Genomic DNA, 20,888 nt, shown 5'->3' with positions numbered 1-20,888 from the left:
ATTTTGCGCTGGGTAGGGTGCGAAATGTAGTGCCAGAACTTCCACCTCTGTAGCGACAATCAGTGTAACCTGGCTGGGTATTGAGACGTACTGAGCTTGGGTGATAGTTATGGCTACGTTATTCGATGCTGCCTCAACTATGTGGCGGAGTTCATCAGTCGTGTGACTAGCGGACTGTGGTTTGCCAGTCTCTCGGCACTCCATGACCAGATGTTTGCTACAGGTGAGAGAACTGCACAGGGCAACAGTCGAACACTGTATCAAGGTACATCAGAGAGGTGCGGGCAGTATGTGGTCTTGATTTATCTTGCTAAAGATAACCCATGAAGATCACGAAGATATGAAACAGCCACTGATCTTAACACTTCATAGATGTAACAACCACTGTCCAGATCACCGTCTATGGGAACCAGAGGTAAAAGTATTGTATACCCAATGGCACACTACACCATCATCCCAATACGACGATGACGAATATAAACTGGAAACATCCTTTCGGCTTGGTGTCTCCGTACGTGGATACACCCACCATGCTGGTGATTGCAGAAAACAGACTCGTTAAAATACGACATGGTGGCACTTCTCTGTGCTGTGCGCAACGCTGTCGGTGCTCGTGTCTCCGCTGGTGTGTCAAGAAACCCACCAACAGTTTTCATGTCGACCGTTTGTTGTGGGTCGCACAGTCCGTGTGTGTACTTTTCTTGCTGCGAACAAGCCTAGTTACTGACTCAAGGTGCGTGAGTAGCTGTATGATATGCACGGCCGAACTAACATTACGTGCGTCCTGTCTTGGGCTAGTCGCGTGGGACCACTGAAATTCTGCATGACTGTGAATATGGCTCTACTGAACCAATCAATTCCATATTATTATGACAGATGAGGGATTCTGACCAACGAGAACAGCAATACTGCCGTATGATAAACCGCAGTCCCGACGGGCCACGGTCACGCCATTGTCGACTTCCGACATGTGCTAGTAAATGTTTTTCTTTCTTGCACGATGTCGTATATTAACGACGTGTTGACTTGTATATTGTTAAACTTAACGCTGTTGGAAGCCAGTGAGGGAACTCGAAAATAGGAAATCAGAGACACAAGACAAAGAGCTGGCAAATGTGTCAGCGTTCAGCCAGCTGTCCCAGCGAAGAAGTTTCACTTCAGAGAATTAACTGCTAACTCCGTCCACTGCCTAGACGCTGTTGTAAGATGTCACAGTAGAAAATGGTCACAAATGAGCACGTCTTAACAGCGGCAAAAGTAACGTGAGTAGTTTTACACAGGTCAGAGTGAAATGAAAAAGACGTAAAACTGCTAATAAGACAGCGGTCCCCAGTCACGATAGGCCTCAATGCCGGGCAAAGTGACGCAAAACACTGTTGTTGCTAGCCATAATAGGATGGGCAGTGATGTTTATCTTGCACCTGAACACTGTAGCTACCAATCGTAGGGTTCTTTTAACATAACGGCCAGAAAAGTCTCCACCTTCACAGTAGGAGGATAGAAGGAGGAAAAGAACCTAAACTTGGTTGGCTAGAGGCATGAGGGAGATGCAGAGCCGCACTTCAGATTGGCCGATACTTACAAAGTGCCAGTGTATTGGTGGGCCCACTATCAGATGGGGAGAAATAATGCGCCGCAACAGTCCTTTCAAAACTCACCTTTTGTGTGCAGGGGAGTTGTCATTTAGACCGCTGGGACGCCGGCTACGTGTCGCTCATCGCCAGCGTCGGGTAAGCGTCGGCAGTCTGTTTTTCTCACTTGGAATGCTGCTCTCAAAACTGATACTTTACAGTGCTGCTAGTGGCTCTCGCCTCACACTGACTTCTACTGTGCGACCACTTGCATCCTTTGCTTTGCCTAATGTTTAGAATTAGCCTACAGTGTAGTGTCCAGTCTGAGAGTAAATAAATAGTGTTGTTTAGGCCCCTGAGTTTCTCGAGTCCCCCCGCTGCGAGCATCCTATCGAGTCTCAAAACCCGCGTCTTTCCTAGGTGGAGTGTGGCAGTGTTTGGCGTTCTTGCAAGCACTCTGCCTGCCGTCACTGGAAGACTGTCTTTGTGAGATGCCTCCTAACAGCTCGAGAATTATAGACTGACCTGTAACCACCTATTCTCCTTCTATCTTCGGACAAGACACGAGAATGAGATATAACACAGACAAACAACATTCAAACGCGATTTCTGAATGTAATTGTCTCCTTATATACAGAGTATAGACGGCGTTACTCCCACCTGTTTCGTGCGGTTGTGATGAAATGGTAATCGTTCTGTTTCGAACCTTGCAGTAAACTTGTCAGCTTGTCTATTGTTGGACGCTTCGTTCATGATGTAGCAAGTTTAATGACCAGCAGTGTATTATGAGATGTGAGCGCTGTTACAGTCTTCCTCCGGTGCATGGTAAGTACCGAAGAGTAAGCTGCGAGTATCGTCGATGTGCTGCACGATAAATATTGAATTTCTTCCAATAGCTGAGTTATACAGTACCAGATATACGTAACAGGTAAGGAAGGCGTTTTAGATGTTCATAAGCGGGAAGTAAGCCGCAAGTTCAAGCTCCACTGGTTTTTGATTGTGCTCAACCAACCGGGAACACCAGAAGACCTTAGAGGAATGTCCTAACCAGAGGAGTCGAGATGAAGAAGTCTGAAAAGAAAACTGACACAGCCTAATCACAAAGAAGATTTCATCTTCAGTGACAAACACTATGAAAACCTGTAGTCCTCTGTTTAACAGGAGTAATTCAGTACTGCGTTGGTTTGGAGACTGCGTGGCCTGCAGCATAGCCGTGCCCTCTGCTGTGATGGAAATATAATTAATGAGTGGCAGGAAGTGGGCGCGCGTAATCCGGGGTAACTGGGTTGCGCTCCCCTCTGGCGGAGGGCAGCAACCTACGGCGTCCCCCAGGGGCTCTTCTGCACAAGTCCATCTCCGATTCATTTGTTTCTGCCGGCTCCGCGCTGCCGAGGGTGGAGAAAGAGCGCAGCTGGGGACCCAGCACTGCCCCATACTCCGTGAAGGACTCTCTTTGACTGGGCGCCCAGCAACTGCACCCTCAGCCACGGCACAGTTACATATGGAGTGTTTAAAAAAAGTGTCACATATTCCTACACCATATAGTATTGGTCAAGACTAGAAGGAAAGTTCCTATAATGCTATGTCCGGAAATCTATACCTGTCGAGATATGGTCCAATCTATCATCTCACACCCATCCGGCTTTTATCTGGAAGCAGACACTATAGGCAGTGCTGCATGTGGCTATCACGTATCCTGAGATACTCTTCAGCTCTTCTTCGCAGTATATCACGCATTCTTTCAATACAAATGTTTTCATTCCGATTGCGTTACGTGCATTGGCCACACGATCCTGTAAGGTCCGCACATTTTCGATGGGTTGGGCATACACTACAACCTTTAAATGTCGCCATAACCAAGATTCCAACGAATTTAAGTCCTTTGAACGAGGAGGCAATGCTATCGGGCCTCCTCGACGAATCCATCGCCCACGAAAAGTTTCCGTGAGGTGCTGTCGCACGATCTGTTCCGTCGTACACAAACCACAATCGTTAACTTTCTGAAGGGATAACACTCTCAGATAACGTTGCTCATTCGTCGGCAAGTGTCGGTAAACACAGCACCTGTTAATCTGCTTGGTGAAATGTATGGCGTTATGAGTCTCATCGACAATTCCTGCTTTGACGCCAAGGCATTCCTGATGCCTCACGTTCATGAGCGCTCGACAGTTTACTTCTGCTCATGTATGTGTATTGTGGTAATTTACTATGCCCTCTCTTGTAAATTCTGTCTCATCAAAACGCTACTCACTACTCGTCACAAGTAAAATGGTCTACGTCTCAACATATATTGGTTTCTGTACATGCACTACATAACAAAAAAAAGCATCCAGAAGGGGAGGAGCTAACTGCCTTGCCGCAGTGGTAACACCGGTTCCCGTCAGATCACCGAAGTTAAGCGCTGTCGGGCTGGGCTAGCACTTGGATGGGTGACCATCCGGTCTGCCGAGAGCTGTTTGCAAGCGGGGTGCACTCAACCCTTGTGAGGCAAACAGAGGAGGTGCTTGATTGAGAAGTAGCGGCTCCGATCTCGTAAACTGACTTACGGACGGGAGAGTGGTGTGCTGACCACATGCCCCTCTATATCCGCATCCAGTGACCCCTGTGGGCTGAGGATGACGCGGCGGCCGGTCGGTACCGTTGGACCTTCCAAGCCTGTTCGGACGGAGAGCAGAGAAGGGGAGGAGCAAACTAAATGAAAGTACATGGTTCGAGAGGATATATGATTTTATTTGAGTGATAAAGTCAAATTTACAAAAGACTTGGCAGTATGAGACCACTTTGCAGCACTCAAAAAATGGTTCAGATGGCTATGAGCACTATGGGACTTATAACTACTTAAACCTAATTAACAACACACATCCATTCCCGAGGCAGGATTCGAACCTGCGACCGGAGCGGTCGCGCGGTTCCAGACTGCAGCGCCTAGAACCGCTCGGTCACACTGGCCGGCTTGCAGCACTCCATTACACCTCCTCTGACCAGCACGCAAGCACTTATTCGGTTGCGAACGGTGCCATAAACCCTTTGTATCCTCTCCTGAGGCAAGCTGGCCCACAACTGTTATAAATCGTCCTTGATACCCTAATGCCTGGCACTGGGAGGAAGTTAACGTCCGAGATGAACCCACAGTTGTCCTATCGGTGACACGTCGGAGTATCTTGTTTGCCATGGGAGCACCTTCATAGAGACATGTGCATGGCGTGGATGAGATTTGTCTTGTTGGAAAATGACATCAAGATACTGTTGCATGAGGGGTAATACATGAGGACGCAATGTCCGTGACGAATCGTTCTGTCATCAGAATTCCCTCAATCGCAACGAGACGTGACCTGAAGTAATACCCGATGACCCCAGCAATAACTCCGCTGTGCCTACCAAAACATTAGAAGAATGTGACATCTCCCCAGGTCGCCGCACAATACTCGCCGACCTGGAGAAGTGCAGAACCGAAATTCGTCACTGAACACAACGGACGCCCTTCATCAGCATTGCTTCCTTCTCGTTCACAGTACCACGCCAAACGCAGTCGTTTGGGTAGTGGTGTTGAAGGCCGCCAACTCTTGGGATGGCAGTTTAGGGTATTAGTATCCGAAAGGAGGTTGCAAATGTGAAAGGGCTACAAATTGCTTGTTGTACACTACGGCGATCCTCTCTTGTGGTGATCACACGTGGTCTACCGGAAGCTTGACGATGAGTATGCCTACCATCAAGTTACCATACAGTCCAACATCGGGTCACTGTCACATCTCAAAACCCCATAAGCCTGGATAGAGCAATATGCGACCAGTCAAGAACATGGAGAACCACTATGAAGACCCTTCAAACTGTGTCACCTAATGATAACGCTGTTCCATTCGACTATGCGGCATCTCCATTTCCTTCACAATGATCACTCATCTGACTGTTCGCGCCACTTATATACGCTACTAGGCCTTAACACTAAATCAAACTGGTGGCCGTTCTACCCGTCATAGAGAACTGTTATTCAAATAATTTACACGACCGCGGATTGTGCATGTGTACAAAGTTACACTGCCATCTGACCATGTCTTCTGGGTGTTCAGTTTCTTTTGTTAGGCTACAGGAATTTTTCTTCTACTTTTCAACAGTAGTATCACCTGTGGCACTTATAGGATAATTTTTTAAACACTCTGTATACACTGATAAGCCAGTACATTATGATCACTGCCCACCGCGAGGTTGGATGTCACCTGGTGGCGCTGTGCGGACGTGAAACCGCAAGAAAAGTATATAACTGGATCAAAGACGGATGTGGAAACATTCTAGCGACGACACGGGCAGCAAATCGAGAAATCTACTGACATAAGCGACTTTGACAACGGTGACATTATTGTTACTCAGAGCCTCTGAGTGAGTATCTCGAAAACGGCGTAGCTGGTCGAATGTTCACGTGCTACTGTGGTGAGCATCTATGGAAAGCGCTAGTACGACAGTGAAACTACCACTGGGCGATAAGTGGTTGGACGTCCACAACTCTTCACAAGAAGTGGGACTTGGAGGCTTGCCTGACCTGAAAATCAGGATAGGTGGCGATCTGTGGCATTTCTTTCAAAATGTTCAAATGTGTGTGATATCTTATGGGGCTTAAATGCTAAGGTCATCAGTCGCCAAGCTTACACATTACTTAACCTAAATTATCCTAAGGACAACACACACACCCATGCCTGAGGGAGGACTCGAACCTCCGCCGGGACCAGCCGCACAGTCCATGACTGCAGCGCCTAGACCGCTCGGCTAATCCCGCACGGCGCATCTCTTTCGAAAGAGCACAGTTTCGGAGCACACCGTTCATCGTACATTGTTGAACATGGGACTCCACAGCTGACGACCCCTACGTGTTCACATGCTGGTCTAACGATATATTTTTTTCAGGGTATCGCCTCCTGCTGCTAGGCCCACAGCTCTCTCGTTTACTAAACGAAATCGCGATGAAAAGCGCCACTCTCCCTGGAGTTTTCTCTATCTCTTCGCTCCGTACTACCTTGTAACGATACAATATTGCCCATCAGCACTCAAGAATAGGTCTAAATAGTGTTTTGTTCTGCCACTGCTTTCTTGGCTGAAATAGTAAGAACGTTTTGTCGTAATTACATAAAGACGGAAGACATCAACAAAAAGCTTTATCTACAAATTACAGTACTTTAGTCTATTCTTCAATGTAGTTGCCATAACCGCCAAGGCACGTATTGTAAGGTGAGACCAGTTTTCCATTCCCATGTACTACTCCTCTGCCGCCAAAAATCTGAGCCAGGATTTCACTGCTTGTTTGAGGTCTTCATCATTTCGGAACTGTTTTCCACCCAAAAATTCCCTCAGGTTCGAGAATAAATGAAAATCATTTGGTTCCACATCAAGGTTGTACGGATGATGTCCAAAAACTCCCCGTTCAAGACGCTGAAATTCTTGCTATGTTCGTGCTGATGCAAGAAGTCACGCGTTGTCATGAATCAAAAACACCTTTGCTGACAACATTTCACGTAGCCTACTGGTAAGACACGTGGAATATTGTCGGCAAGGGTTTTTGGATTCATGACAATGCGCGGCCTAATGCATCAGTACGAGCAAGAAATTTTGCGTCTTAAGTCGTCATTTTTGCAGCCCTGACTAGGAACCAAGTGAGTACCTTGACAGCTGTGTCGATTACATTGAAAAATAGAGCAAGGTACTGAAACGTTGCAAATAAAGTTTTGTGTTGGCATCTTTAGTCTTTGTTATCTCAAAACGTTCTTTACTTTCTCGACGACCCTTGTACATTTGTTTAAAATTCTTCCAATGAATCTCAGCCTGACATCTGCCTGTTCTGTAACTATTTTGACGAGGTCATTCCAATGTAGGTCACTACACTTAAACGTTTTACGGTTGTTATTTTCTCTACTGATTTACTGCGAATTGTGTCATTAATAGCACCGGGTCTTTCAAACATATTTGTGCTCAGTATCTTGTATTTTTATATTCATTGCCAACTGCCAGTGCCTGCACCGAAGGCTGTTCCTCTGCAAGTATTCTTGAATTTGAAACAATTTGACATAGAACATTTTCGATCTAGAAAGCTGGGGCATCAGATTTTCAACAGTCTCTCGTACCGGCTGACTCGGTTAGTTCGTCAACATTATTAATTTAAACTCTCTCCTGAGGCTAATGAAAGAAAAAAGGCTTTTGTAAATGTTACGCAAGGCAGTAACTGAAATTTGCGTCTGTGCTTGCCAGAGAATTGTAATATATGTCCAGTGATATTAATGTGACCATCTCTCAAATGCCTAAATAACCATCTTCTGCAGCGCGGACCACTGCGAGATGTTCAGGAGGAGAATCAATTAGGTTCTTGAAGGTACTGTCAGGGATCTGGAGCCACGGCGAGTCCAGTGTTGTAACCAGTTGCGCTATACATCGATCGATGAGGTCCCACAGATTCCCGATTGCGTTCAAATCCGGTTAGTTTGAGGGCCAGGAAAGTACTGTACGCTCATAGTGGTGTTCTTCGAACCGCGCACGTAAATTGCGAGCTTTGTGGCACTTTGCGTTGTCCTGCTAACAGATGTCATCGGACCGAGAAAAAACAAATTTTATGTAGGGGTGGACATGGTCCCCAAGGATAGACGCATACTTGTGTAGACACATTGTGCCTTCCAGAATGGGGAGATCACGCAGGGAGTGCAACGAAAACATTCCACAGGTCATAACGTATGCAGAGCTTTTGGTTTCAAACGATTCACGCCGTACACGCCAACGGCCATCTGTCCGAAGGAGTACAAAACGTGATTCACCTGAAAAGGCCACCTGTCACCACTCAGTGGATTTCTTGTTGCAATACTGGCGCGCAAACAGGACCCCACAACCGCAAGAGTGGTCAACTGTGAAGAGCAGACAAATTGAATAGCTGGCCGGCGGCCATTAGAGTGGTAAACTGACGCGCGGAGTTCGAATGTTTATACATCGCTTTTGGTTATAAAATGCCTTCCCTTGAGTTAGGTCACAAACATAATGCCTCATTTAAATACGTTACTACAATATACTTTTTAATTTATGAACAAACAGCAACTAGTCACTGTTTGAATTTATCTTACGTACTACATGGAATCTGCCGTAGCTAAAACTTATGTACTGGACCCCTAGCATTTTTCGTAGTTCATTTACGAGAGATGTACGCAAAATGTATCAAAATACTCGAAGATTTGCCCACTATATTAATAGATATTTTCTGACTCTAACTTGCTTTAGATTTTATGACGAGAAGTGCGTTATATATGGCATAGTGCTTTGGCAACTCACGACCAAATTACCGATCAGCCAACTTTCTTCAAAATGATCAGAACATATAAAATGGTATTCTGTCGGTCGGAAATCTTGCCTCCTGACAGCGTGTAACCATTTTTGTAATAGCTGTGGTTTTGAGAAAGGAAACCTGCAAATAGATGCACAGACATTATGCTAATACCGTGTTACAAAAACATTTATTGAGCAAGTGCACTGACATACAAAACAGCTTAAAATATTCACATACCTGTGAAATGTAATATTCGTTCCTTTCTCGAATTTATTTGTACAATTAATCGCTGCACAACTCTTCGCCATTGTACTTCTTTTGATTGGAACGTACAGACAGTAGAATTACGAGTAACAAATACTGTATGCACGCCCAACAAATATACAACGTTGAATCAGGGTCTTCATAAACAAAAATACTACACAACACATCAGACTACAATCACTATAATGGCGTCCAGCCGAAGGTTCAAATTACCCCGCGACTGCAGCGCCATCAGGGAGTCTAGTTATTTTTTACAAGGTCTTTGCCTGCAAATTTCACCTTTTTCGTCGATAAATATCAGTCAACGTGAGCGCGTGAACCAGGCGCCTGCTGAGGTTGCATAAGCAGCTACGTACGCTGAACGGTCATTGAGTGGACGCTGTTGGTAGGCGCTTTATTCATCTGGGTTGTCAGTTGCTCAACAGTTGCATGTCTGTTCGGCCGTATACATCTCCGCAACCTTCGTTCACTCCGGATATCTATGACCCGTGGTGCACAACAACTGCCTTGGAACCGGTTTTGGACAGTCCATCTTGCCAGTTACGAACACTAGAACACGGCGTCACGCGAACTGTTTAAAAACTTAGGCGGTTCCCAAATGCTTTCGCCCTTCGCCGAAAGCCAATGATCATGCTCTATTGGACGTCAGATAAATCGATCCATTTCCGCATTACAACAACAGCTACAGTTTTGTCCACGTCCCCCCTGACACACTTTATACATCCTCCATTGCCAGTGTTACTATCTTACGTCTGTGAGTGGTTATTGCACGATGACGTAGAACATAGGCCGTGGGCACATTATTGTGAGTGGACTGTGTAATATTAAAAAAGAAACACACTTCTTCGTCTGAAAAAGTATATTTATTTGGTCACGAATCGTCTTTCTTAGACCATTTTCAAGTCACCTGAAGAGGGTAGTGCAGCAGATAAAAACTGTAGATGGAACCAAAGTCTTGACTACAGTAAGCAGGTCCAAATGGATGTAGACTGCAGTACTTATGTATAAGTGAAGTGACTTGCATAGGACGTAGAGTAGAAAGCTACAACAAACTATTCTTCGGAATGAAGAATATAACGCTCCCTTGGTGTATTACTTTTACATCCGTCAGTTTCGTCTAGTTAAGGAGGAGGTGCTGAATTCTATCTTCTAAGAAGTTCCGAACACCGACCAGTAGTCGAAGAAAACGGCACCAACCTGGGTGTAAAAAACAGCCCTCTTGTCGTGTATTATCTCATTGGCTTGTAACTGGCCTTCATTACAGGGAAGCAGGAAGTACTGCATGTCAAACTCAAGTCTATAGCGTGGTAAAAATAACAGAAGCATTTGCAAAAAAGGAAAATGATTTACTACTCTTGATGAAGGAGTTACAACATAACAATGAATACTTTTCTCGCTATAAAACGAGTTTTTGCTGTCAAAAAGTGATCAAATGATCAAAGCACTAAAACATTTTAAATTGTTTTGAGTTGTATCACATTCAGGTTCATGTACATTGCATGTGTATTCCTTATACGAGGACAATCTGCAAAATACTCGGCCCGGCTCTCAGGTGGCGTCGATCTCAAGAAATAAATTTTTTTATTGTGGAAATATAAAGGTTTCACAAGAAATGAGATCTCAGGCTTTCCCGGCGAAAGTGCTGTATCCAAGGTTCTCGGGTGTCCAGCCGGATCCGATCGTCGAAGTTCCACGATATTTCGGCTTCCAGTGCTTCCTCTTCGAAACTCTCCATGAACAGGTTGGCCATCACTGGGGAGAGCGGGCTCCCCATGGCTACTCCGTCGGTCTGCTCGTAGTATTGACCGTTGAAGACAAAGTACGTCGATGTTAACACGTGCCTGAACAGTTGTGTCAGTTCAGGCCCGAATTATCCGCCGAAATATCGTGGAACTTCGACGAACGGATCCGGCTGGACACCCGAGAATCTTGGATACGTTTCACAAGAACGTTAATTTTTTTGACATTATCTGCCCAACAGTTTGTTTTTTCTTTCTGGGCGGAACTTCATGCAAATCTGGTTAAGGTTTACAAGGAGTCTGCCACTTCATCTTCCACATTTAAGCAATAGTTCAGTGTCGCCGTACTTCTTTTCAACATGTTCATGAGAAGGGCGTCTATACGAGGTGAGTTCAAAAAGCGACTGGAAATTTAAGTTGTTATATTAGTGAGATTCGCGCGGTTTCTTAGTTGTTTTTTTTTTGTAAGCTTGTCTGAACATTTGTTGGGAAGCCGCGGTACACCGGACAGAATTCCCGATCTCAATGAGCTGACGACGAATCACCGGTAAACTCTACGAGTTTACATGTTTGGAAAGTATCTGCACAATGTTTGGCACATCGGATATTTGGTCTTTTGTCAGCAATATCGACGATTATTTACTCCGTATGAGAACAGATCGGAGAATATGTATTAAATTTTCCTGTAAGAACGGATTAACGTGCAGCAAAGCGCTAGAAGTATTAAATATTAGTATTGGTGTTTCAGCTGTGAGTAAAGCAAGGATTTATGATAGTTCGATTATAAGGTATCGCTGAATCACCACCTGAGAAGTCGCTGATAACGTTCACCCGTAAATTAGCTCATTCCATGAAATGCTTTTGGGTGCTTAAACGTGTAACAGCAACATTTGTTCCAAAATTGTTGAACTACAATCTAATAGCGGGGAATGGATGTTGCTCAGGAGTCGCGAGATGAAGTCAGCAGCGATGCAGAACTACTGAAACGTTTTATAACAAGCGACGAAATATGGGTTTACGGATATGACATCGAAACTAAGGTTCAATCCACCCAGTGGAAGTCTTCTGAATCACAAAGACCGAACAAGTTTGAATATTCAAATATTCTACGTAACTGAAAATATTAGCCATCTGAAAATGGGCGTGGTAACCTGAAACCGTTTATGACACTAAAATAACACATTTTAAAATGTTTGTATGGTTGCTTTAAAAATAATCCAACAGATTATGTGCACCTATCTGCCACCGTCGCTGAGATATGGGCTCATCAGCTGATGCCAGGAAGAAATCTATAATCAGATGGATGAAAGACAGCGAATCGTTGATAGAAGATGCGAAATCGAATGCAAGTGCTGGAAAGCTTCTAGGCAGTGCGTTCTGGAACTTTGTAACGATTCGACTTTTTTATTATTTTACAGCATAGTAAAACAATAAATGGCTAATACTTTGCAAGTTTTATGCAAGAAATTGGTGAAAAAAATACGTTAGACTTGGACTGTCAAAAAAAGAATAAAATGTATTGCAATAAGGACAACGAGCGTGCCTGAAAATGTAGTCTGACGGTGGGAAAACAGAGGGATATGAAGTACCGATTGTTGGGACATCAGCAGATTTAGCCCATATTCCCATATCTAAACCTGGTAAATGTTTGAATACAATGTACAGCTACGCCTGCACGGCAGTTTTGATTAGGAATGCCTGAACACAAACTCCCGGTCGGAAAAAGCCAAGTAGTGTACTGAATTTTTTCTGAAGAATATTGAACAGTAATCCGCGCCTAGAGACAGTCTCTACCGACTGAAACATTCATGAAAGTTCACGTTTTATTCGAATCTCATGGCATGATTTTATTAATATGATTCAATAATACCGTTCGACAAAAGATATAAAAAATCCTATTGGAATCTCAGTCCAATTTTGCTTAATGACCTTCACCCAAGAGGTTACTGAATTATACTGGTGATGAAACAATCAATCATCGACTGAGAGAAGGGTCAGAATGAACGAAGTCAGGCAAAGCGCCACGAGCGTTTCACTTTGTAGATGGATATTTTGCCGACGAAATCTACTCACTGCACAGACGTTGGACAAATTTCATTGGTCTAAAAACAAATAGCGTCGCGAAGTAAATGAACTTGTCGTGACGGTCGCTTCGGCAGGGCACAGCCTATTTCTTCGCAATCCTTCCCCAATCCGAGTTTGTGATCCGTCACTAACGACATCGTAATCGACGGATCGTTTATCTCTAATCGTTCTCCTAGTATTTTTATTTTGTTCCCCCAACAACAGTCTAGTTTCTCCCAGGCATTCCACTTTATACCACTTAGGCTACTTTTACCCACTTATGTACGGATGAAACGTGAATGGCTTCCACTTACATCCTCGACATCTCTCTCCTTACCTATATTCTTTGTTTTGTTTCAAAAGAAACTCTGTGCCTCGCTGTATTTTGATCGGAATTTCATGAACAGAATGAGGACGAAACGCGCATGTTAATCTCAAGGATACATGAAGGCCTTGGGAACACTCTAAAGGTTATTAAGTGTGTTAAATGCATACAAACATTTATTGTATAGAGTGAGACAAATAGAAGTAGCCTTAAAAAAGTTTCATGCAGCTTAAGACAGAAAACCCAGTTTACATCATCTGCCCCCAGTGTGGATGGTATAAATTGGGTTGCCTGTCTTACTGTAGGTTAAATAATTTTTGGGCCAGTTTCATTTTATCCGTCTATATGTTGTAGGTTATTGAGGCATATCCACTGAGGTGAGAAAGGTCATGGGATAGCGATATATTTATATGAAGATGGCGATAGTATCGTGTACACAAGGTATCAAAGGGAAGTGCATTGGCGGAGATGTTATTTGTACTCGGGTGATTTATGTGAAAACGTCACCGACGTGATTATGGACGCACGACGGGAATTAACAGATTTTGAACGCGGAATGGTAGCTGGAGCTAGACGCATGGAACATTCCATTTCGGAGACCGTTAGGGCATTCAATATTCCGAGATCTACAATGTCAGGAGTACGCCGAGAGTACCAAATTTCAGGCATTACCACTCACAAGTGGTGCTACAGAAGAATGCTGAAGATTAGATGGGTAGATCACATAACTAATGAGGAGGTGCTGAATAGGATTGGGGAGAAGAGAAGTTTGTGGCACAACTTGACTACAAGAAGGGATCGGTTGGCAGGACATGTTCTGAGGCATCAAGGGATCACCAATTAAGTACTGGAGGGCAGCGTGGAAGCTAAAAATTGTAGAGGGAGACCAAGAGATGAATACACCAAGCAGATTCAGAAGGATGTAGGTTGCAGTAGGTACTGGGAGATGAAGAAGCTTGCACAGGATAGAGTAGCATGGAGAGCTGCATCAAACCAGTCTCAGGACTGAAGACCACAACAACAACAACCTCTCACAAAGGACAACGCAGTGGCCAGGGGCCTCCACTTAACGACGGAGAGCAGCGGCATTTGTGTGGAGTTGTCAGTGCTAACAGACAAGCAGGATTATGTCAAAGAACCACAGAAATCAGTGTGGGACGCTCAACGAACGTATCCGTTGGGGCAGTGCGGCGAAATTTGACGCTTATGGGTTGTGGCAGCAGCCTTTGCTAACAGCACGACACCCTCTGCAGCGACACTTCTGGGCTCGTGACCGTGTTGGTCGGACATTCTTCGGCCTGGTCAGATGAGTCCTGAATTCAGTTGGTAAGAGCTGATGGTAGTGCTCGAGAGTAGCGCAGATACCACGAAGCCATTGACCCAAATTGTCAACAAGGCACTATGCAAGGTGGCGGTAGCTCCATAATGGTGTGAGCTGTGTTTACATGCAGTGGACTGGGTCCTCTGGCCGCACTGAACTGATCACTGACTGGAAATGCTTATGTTCAGCTACTTGGAGAACGTTTGTAGCCAGTCACGGACTTGATGTTCCCAAACAAAGATGTCATGTCACCGGGCCACAATAGTTCGCGACTGGTTTGAAGAACATTCTGGACAGTTGGAGCGAAAGATCTGGTCACCCAGATCGCCCGATATGAATCCCATCGAAAATTTATGGAGCGTAATCGAGAGGTCAGTTCGTGCATAAAATCCTGCACCGGCAACACTTTTACATTAATGGGCGGCTATAGAGGCAGCATGGCTCAATAATTTCTGCAGGGGACTTCCAAAGACTTGTTGAGTCCTTGCCATGTCGAATTGCTGCACTACGCCTGGCAAAAGAAGGTGCGGCACGATATTAGGAGATATTTGTCACCTCAGCATACACAATGACGCCAAGTGGCCACAACAGTTATGAGTGTGCGTTAAAAAGTCATAAGTCTTGTGCCGGTTGAGGTCCTATGAGAACACAGCCCATGTAAACAATGTGGAGATGTACGTAAACCATAACACTCCTTTGGAGAACAGTTAATCAATACAGTAGCGTGTGAAAGTTTGTGATGAGCCTAAATTTTCGAATCTAGGCTAAAGACTGTAATAATGAAACAATCAATATTTGATGTTCACTCTGAAACAGAGCAAAATAACATAGTGAAGGTCGAGGCCGACATCAAGTTTCTGTACGTCTCCGATGCAGAGACCAAGTCCTCGTGACGACGAAAAATGGTCACTACCAGCTTTCGTGGTCGGCGGTGGTTGGTGCGGCACGGCATCGTACGTAGTTCAGTTCTGACTGAAATTCTGATTAAAGAAGTGTGGTGCGGATGGTGCCTAGCCCAGAGCTCGACGGAATACTACCTCGGAGAGGTGCTGTGCCGCCCAAAACACCCAGTCTCGCAAAGATAAGAGAGGAAATATTTACCATCACGAGACCCGTGAAAGCAAATAGGTGTACAAGATCGTCGATATCTAGCGGCACTCGCACTGTCGCCTGCTGACCTAGTCAGAGTGCGTGATTGAAGTTTTGTCGTCTGTTCATGTAACTCCTTGCTGGGTTAGGCCGCCCGCATACTACAGATGCTATAGTGGTTGTAGGCTTGCTGTCGATCCGCTCATACATCACAAAAAGGAAAGCCTTCCAAAGAACCTTGCGTATATTGTGACAAATGGAGAAACAGGACTTCAGTTAGGTTCCTAAACCTGGCCATGTGTTTGCTCAGTGTCACAAACGAGGAAAGGTAACGAAAACATTCTCTAATCACACACAATGAACCATATGTTCTTTCAACAGGAGCTACCAAAGTTGTGTATCGCAAATTAAAAGGTAAACGACAACTATTCATTCGAGAAATGTAACCAATTAATCACGCATAAACTTATAGAGAGATTGAACTAATGACATTTAATATGCGCCACAAAAAATACTCAAGTACACCAAGTGTTGTCCCTGGCTATATCATTTGTGATTAACATTCCCATACGAACAGATATTGACCAGTTTATCGACATAAATACTTGGTCAAGCATCTTTATCTCATAAAGAAGATTTGTGAGAATCAAGATCTGATAGTCGATATGGGACTCCCTTTTATCTTATCAATCGTTTAATTATGCAGCAAATTAGCCTTAAAGCTAAATTAACAATATATCAGATATTAAATGTCATTGAAGTCATGTAGCCATTATGATGCACAGCTTGCTTGGTGGACGAATAATAATGTCACACAATCCGCATACATGCAGCTGAGGTGGGGGCAGCTGAAAGTTAAGACACAAAGTTTTTGAAGTGTGTTGAAGAGTAGCTGCCAATGGGTCCATTTGACGGAATTTTTGAGTTGGTAGTGCTGATTTAGCCCATAATGGGACTTGTCATATAATCATATAATCACAAAATATTAAATAACCGTCCAAATTATGCAAGGTTTACATTCATTTTGCTTGTTGCTCATACAAGGAAAAAACGTCAAAACCTGCAATGGTTAAGTGGGAGTTACATCTTCATTAATACGAGAGCGAAGACGAGATATAGAAAGAGTCCATGTACTGCCCAAATGGAAGCCCCCCATGGTTGACTAGATCGGATGGGGAGTAATACAATGTTCAGTCGCTGCATATTTATTCGGCTGAAAAAAAGGATGTGTTTACTTATGTTCCCTGTTACAGAAGATCGGTGCTATGTCTGTTGATGCTTGATGGGATGTAAATGAGAGGTTCTGCCTGTCAGTGATTTCCCTTTTCCCTACCACCAGGTAAAAAAAGAATAAAGATGTCACCAGATAATCCTTTGTTCCTTGGACCGTGGAGACAGACTATATCACATACAGCAGAGAATTCCTTTGCCGAAGTAAATGACTTGATTAAGAATCGGAACAGAGGCAAACTACAGACCAGCAACAGAGAGAGAACTGTAATTAAAAGGTCGTATTCTGGATCAAGATACACAAATGTGTGGCAGTATAGTAACAAAGAATGGTATTTAGCTTGATCACAATTCTAGGCTATATGGTGACCTGCCGACTTGCTATAGATCAAGCTAAATGTACAAAAAGCTGATACAGAATAAAACGAGAAACAATGATAACTCATCCATGTCTTGAGAAAGTGATAATCAGAGAAACAGAAATGAATCTTGGCAGTTGAGAATCACGAACAAAAGCAGTTAGCCTTGAGGAGTCACGTAATATGAGCATTAGCAGCGCAGTGCGACAAAACTTGCTACTTTAACATCGGTAGGACCGTAGTACTGGTTGAAGTCGCGTATCTTCATTTCAATCACAGGCGTTGCCACGAGCATTCTAATACGAAACGTCTGACAATCTACAGGTGGCTGCATACAAGAGGGTGTAAGTCAACACATATATCGCGAAATGGCGGTAACCGGTGCATTACTGCAAGGCACGAAGTGAAGCCGACCAAGAACTGCAATGAAATGGGGCTGAGAGAGCGTTTCTCAGTAGTTTTGTAGCCTCAGACGCACCGCAGCAGTATGCCTCCTCCGACAGGAAAAGGTCCATGCAGCCACTATGACTGAGGCGGCAGTACAGACCGTTTTTCCTGCTTTCGGTCGAGGGGGGCAGCTAGATCTTCTGGCGCACATGTTGATGACACTATAGTGGCCCGCTTCGGTCGCAGACTCGGGCATGGATATGTGTGATGTCCTTACTTAGGTTTAAGTAGTTCTAAGTTCTAGGATACTGATGACCTCAGATGTTAAGTCCCATAGTGCTCAGAGCCATTTTTGAACTATAGTGGCTCCGTTTCTCCGAAAATGGACGGGGTAAGTGTTCCTCCATATAGATGTTGTTGTGGCTTGAACTTGAAAGTAGCGGCTGAGGAACTTGTGCTGATTTTCGCCGTATGATTTTAATGCATAAATTGCCAGATGAATTACACTCAATTTTTAATTAATTGATTTATAGGTCGTTGCCTACTACCATTGAATTCGTGGTTACGTGAGCAATAGGAATCTGTGACTGTAAACAGGACTATAATTTTATTCTACTCTTACTAAAGCGAGTTCTCCATGTGCTGCATACGTGTCGGTTAAAGTCTCCTACTACATTACGACATTGTTTTCTTTCTCGGCTAGCTGAACTCAAATAAGGTTGTCAGGTTTACAGAGGAATGAGTTCGTCGAAGCGTCGCGCTATTTCGATTGACGCATTCGGCTGACAGTTTCACATGTAACGTTCATAAGCAGTGGATGTGGTTTGTCATGTAGCTTTTGCCATAAATATCAGGTCATCTTCCACATTCCCGGGAATAACAGCTATCTTGATCGGTATTCTGTGAACATTTGTGGTGAATCTGTCGCTTTTGTGTTGAGCATCTCATGCAAGTGTCTTAAAATTTATAGCGTATTTCTGTTTCACGTGTTACTGATCTCTCAAGGATAATATGTGCTCGGAAATCAGTGAACGATTCGCATTAACTAGGCGGGAAATCTTTCAGACAGAATTTCTGAAGAAATGTGATAATGTTTCTGTTATATTCCTGGAGAAGAGGGAAAGAAGGTTCGGCAGGTTTAACGTTCCGTCGACGGCAGTGTGAGCAGAGACGAAGCACCAGTCTGAAGTATGGAATCAACCGTGTGCTTAAACGACCTGGAGAAACAACGTAAGACGTAAATCTGCATGGCGGCGCAGACATTTGAATCGCTTCCTCCAAAATTCGAGTCTTGTGGCTTAATTACCTCATACATTTTATGTAGCTAATGGAAAACCACTGCGGGCCTACAGTAGATATCAGTCGGCTTCTTATAGAAAGTTTTTTTTTTTTCTGGACGGATCCAGAGACGCAATAATCTTACTGCAGATATCCACGCACAACTAGGCGAGTGAGTGACGAACAAAATAGTAGATCTAGTCACATTAATGTGACCACCGCCTGTGTTTGACGTCAACGTGCAATAACCACTCACAAACTGCACGTGGCAGCACTAACAGTGAAGGGCATATAAAGTGTATCGAGGGACATGGAAAACAGTGCAGTCGTTGTCGTAATGTGGAAACAGAGCGATTTACCTGACATTCGTCAGGGTATGGTCATTGGATTTCGGGGCTAGCGTGGAAACATTTCCCAAACGCCTAAGTTTGTAAACTGTTCGCGCCGGCCGCGGTGGCCGAGTGGTTCTAGGCGCTTCAGTCCGAAACAGCGCGACTGCTACGGTCGCAGGCTCGAATCCTGCCTCGGGCATGGATGTGTGTGATGTCCTTAGGTTAGTTAGGCTTAAGTAGTTCTAAGTCTAGGGGACTGATGACCTGAGATGTTAAGTCCCACAAATAAAAAAAAAAAAAAACTGTTCGCATGTCGCGGTGGCGCTAACCAAAACCGGCGCCGTGGGAGCTGTGGTGAACGACAGCTGTGGGGAAGTGTACGGGCGAATAGACGTACAACTGTTGAGCAACTGACCGCCCAGATGAACCAAGGGGCTAGCAGCAGTAGTGTCTCCTCAACGACCGTTCAGCGAACGTTGCTGCTACTGCGCTAGTGTCAGTCCTAGTCGAGGGAAAGGGAAATTTTATCAAAACTCAGTGAAGGCGCGGTTGGGCGATGAAATCTGGGGCCGTTGGCAGAGCGTGATAATAGTCGACAGCCAGCAGGCCATGCCAGGTAAACATGGCACTAGCGGGCGCGGAGCTGCGACGGCGGCATTGCAAGCGCGATTTGTTTTGAGTGGAGCAACAACGAGGCAGGAAACTGCAGCGTTGCTTTAAGTTATTGCGATGTATGAGGCGGGGCACTAGACCAGAGCCAAGAGTGGCGATTTGTAAATGGCTGATGTGTGGGAATTTATCCCTGCCATAGTTTCTGTCTCTCTCTGACTCTACGTCAGAAGCGAGGGAGAAACCAATATAAATAGACGGGCAATTTTAGCTTGGGACAGAGTGTGTCAGGTCAGTCGAGTGTCGGGACGGACCTATACTGGTCTTCGCTTATAGGGGCCAGTCTGGCAGCAATGTTATAAGTGTTCTGCATAAACTTGTATTCTGTTTTCTTTGTACTTGTTCGGGCTATATTCCGCCTCCGGGGACACTAACACTGGGACGGGACGGAACGGCAGCCTGGAACTTGGAGATCGCACGGTCTGCCTGAAAGAGGGCAGTGACAGTGGCCTGTAGCGGGTCCAGGAGAGGCTCGGTTCCACTCGAGTCCACGAGCCACCTGGCGTACCGGGGTCTGGGCGAGGCGTACGCTGCAGGAGACGCAGCAGCGCTGTAGCGGCACCAGAGACGGCGGCGGGTGTTGCCATCCGGCAAGCACCACTAGCGGCAAGTTGCGGCACAGCATCTAGGGCCGGCCGGAGTGGCCGACCGGTTCTAGGCGCTACAGTCTGGAACCTCGCGACCGCTACGGTCGCAGGTTCGAATCCTGCCTCGGGCATGGATGTGTGTGATGTCCTTAGGTTAGTTAGGTTTAAGTAGTTCTAAGTTCTAGGAGACTGATGACCACAGCAGTTAAGTCTCATAGTGCTCAGAGCCATTTGAACCATTTTGAACAGCATCCATGAGGGCGCGGGTTCGAGTCTGGTCCTGTCCTGGATGCAGCGGCGGCCCGAGGGCCCTTGGTGACCAGTACACCCACCTTCGCTCCATGGTCGGACAGAGCAAGCCAAACGAGGCGGAAGGTGGCAAGGA

At 45.1% G+C, this 20,888-nt stretch overlaps 1 pseudogene; it reads left to right on the top strand.

The window, feature by feature from the left end:
- Nucleotides 1-3,914: 3,914 nt before the first annotated feature.
- On the top strand, nucleotides 3,915-4,032 carry LOC124614300 (annotated as a pseudogene).
- The last annotated feature ends 16,856 nt before the right edge of the window (nucleotides 4,033-20,888 follow it).

Source organism: Schistocerca americana, chromosome 4 (assembly GCF_021461395.2).
Source record: "Schistocerca americana isolate TAMUIC-IGC-003095 chromosome 4, iqSchAmer2.1, whole genome shotgun sequence".
Taxonomy (NCBI): Eukaryota; Metazoa; Arthropoda; class Insecta; order Orthoptera; family Acrididae; genus Schistocerca; species Schistocerca americana.
The sequence above is the reverse complement of the archived record's forward strand: the minus strand, read 5'-3'. Positions and strand labels throughout refer to the sequence as shown.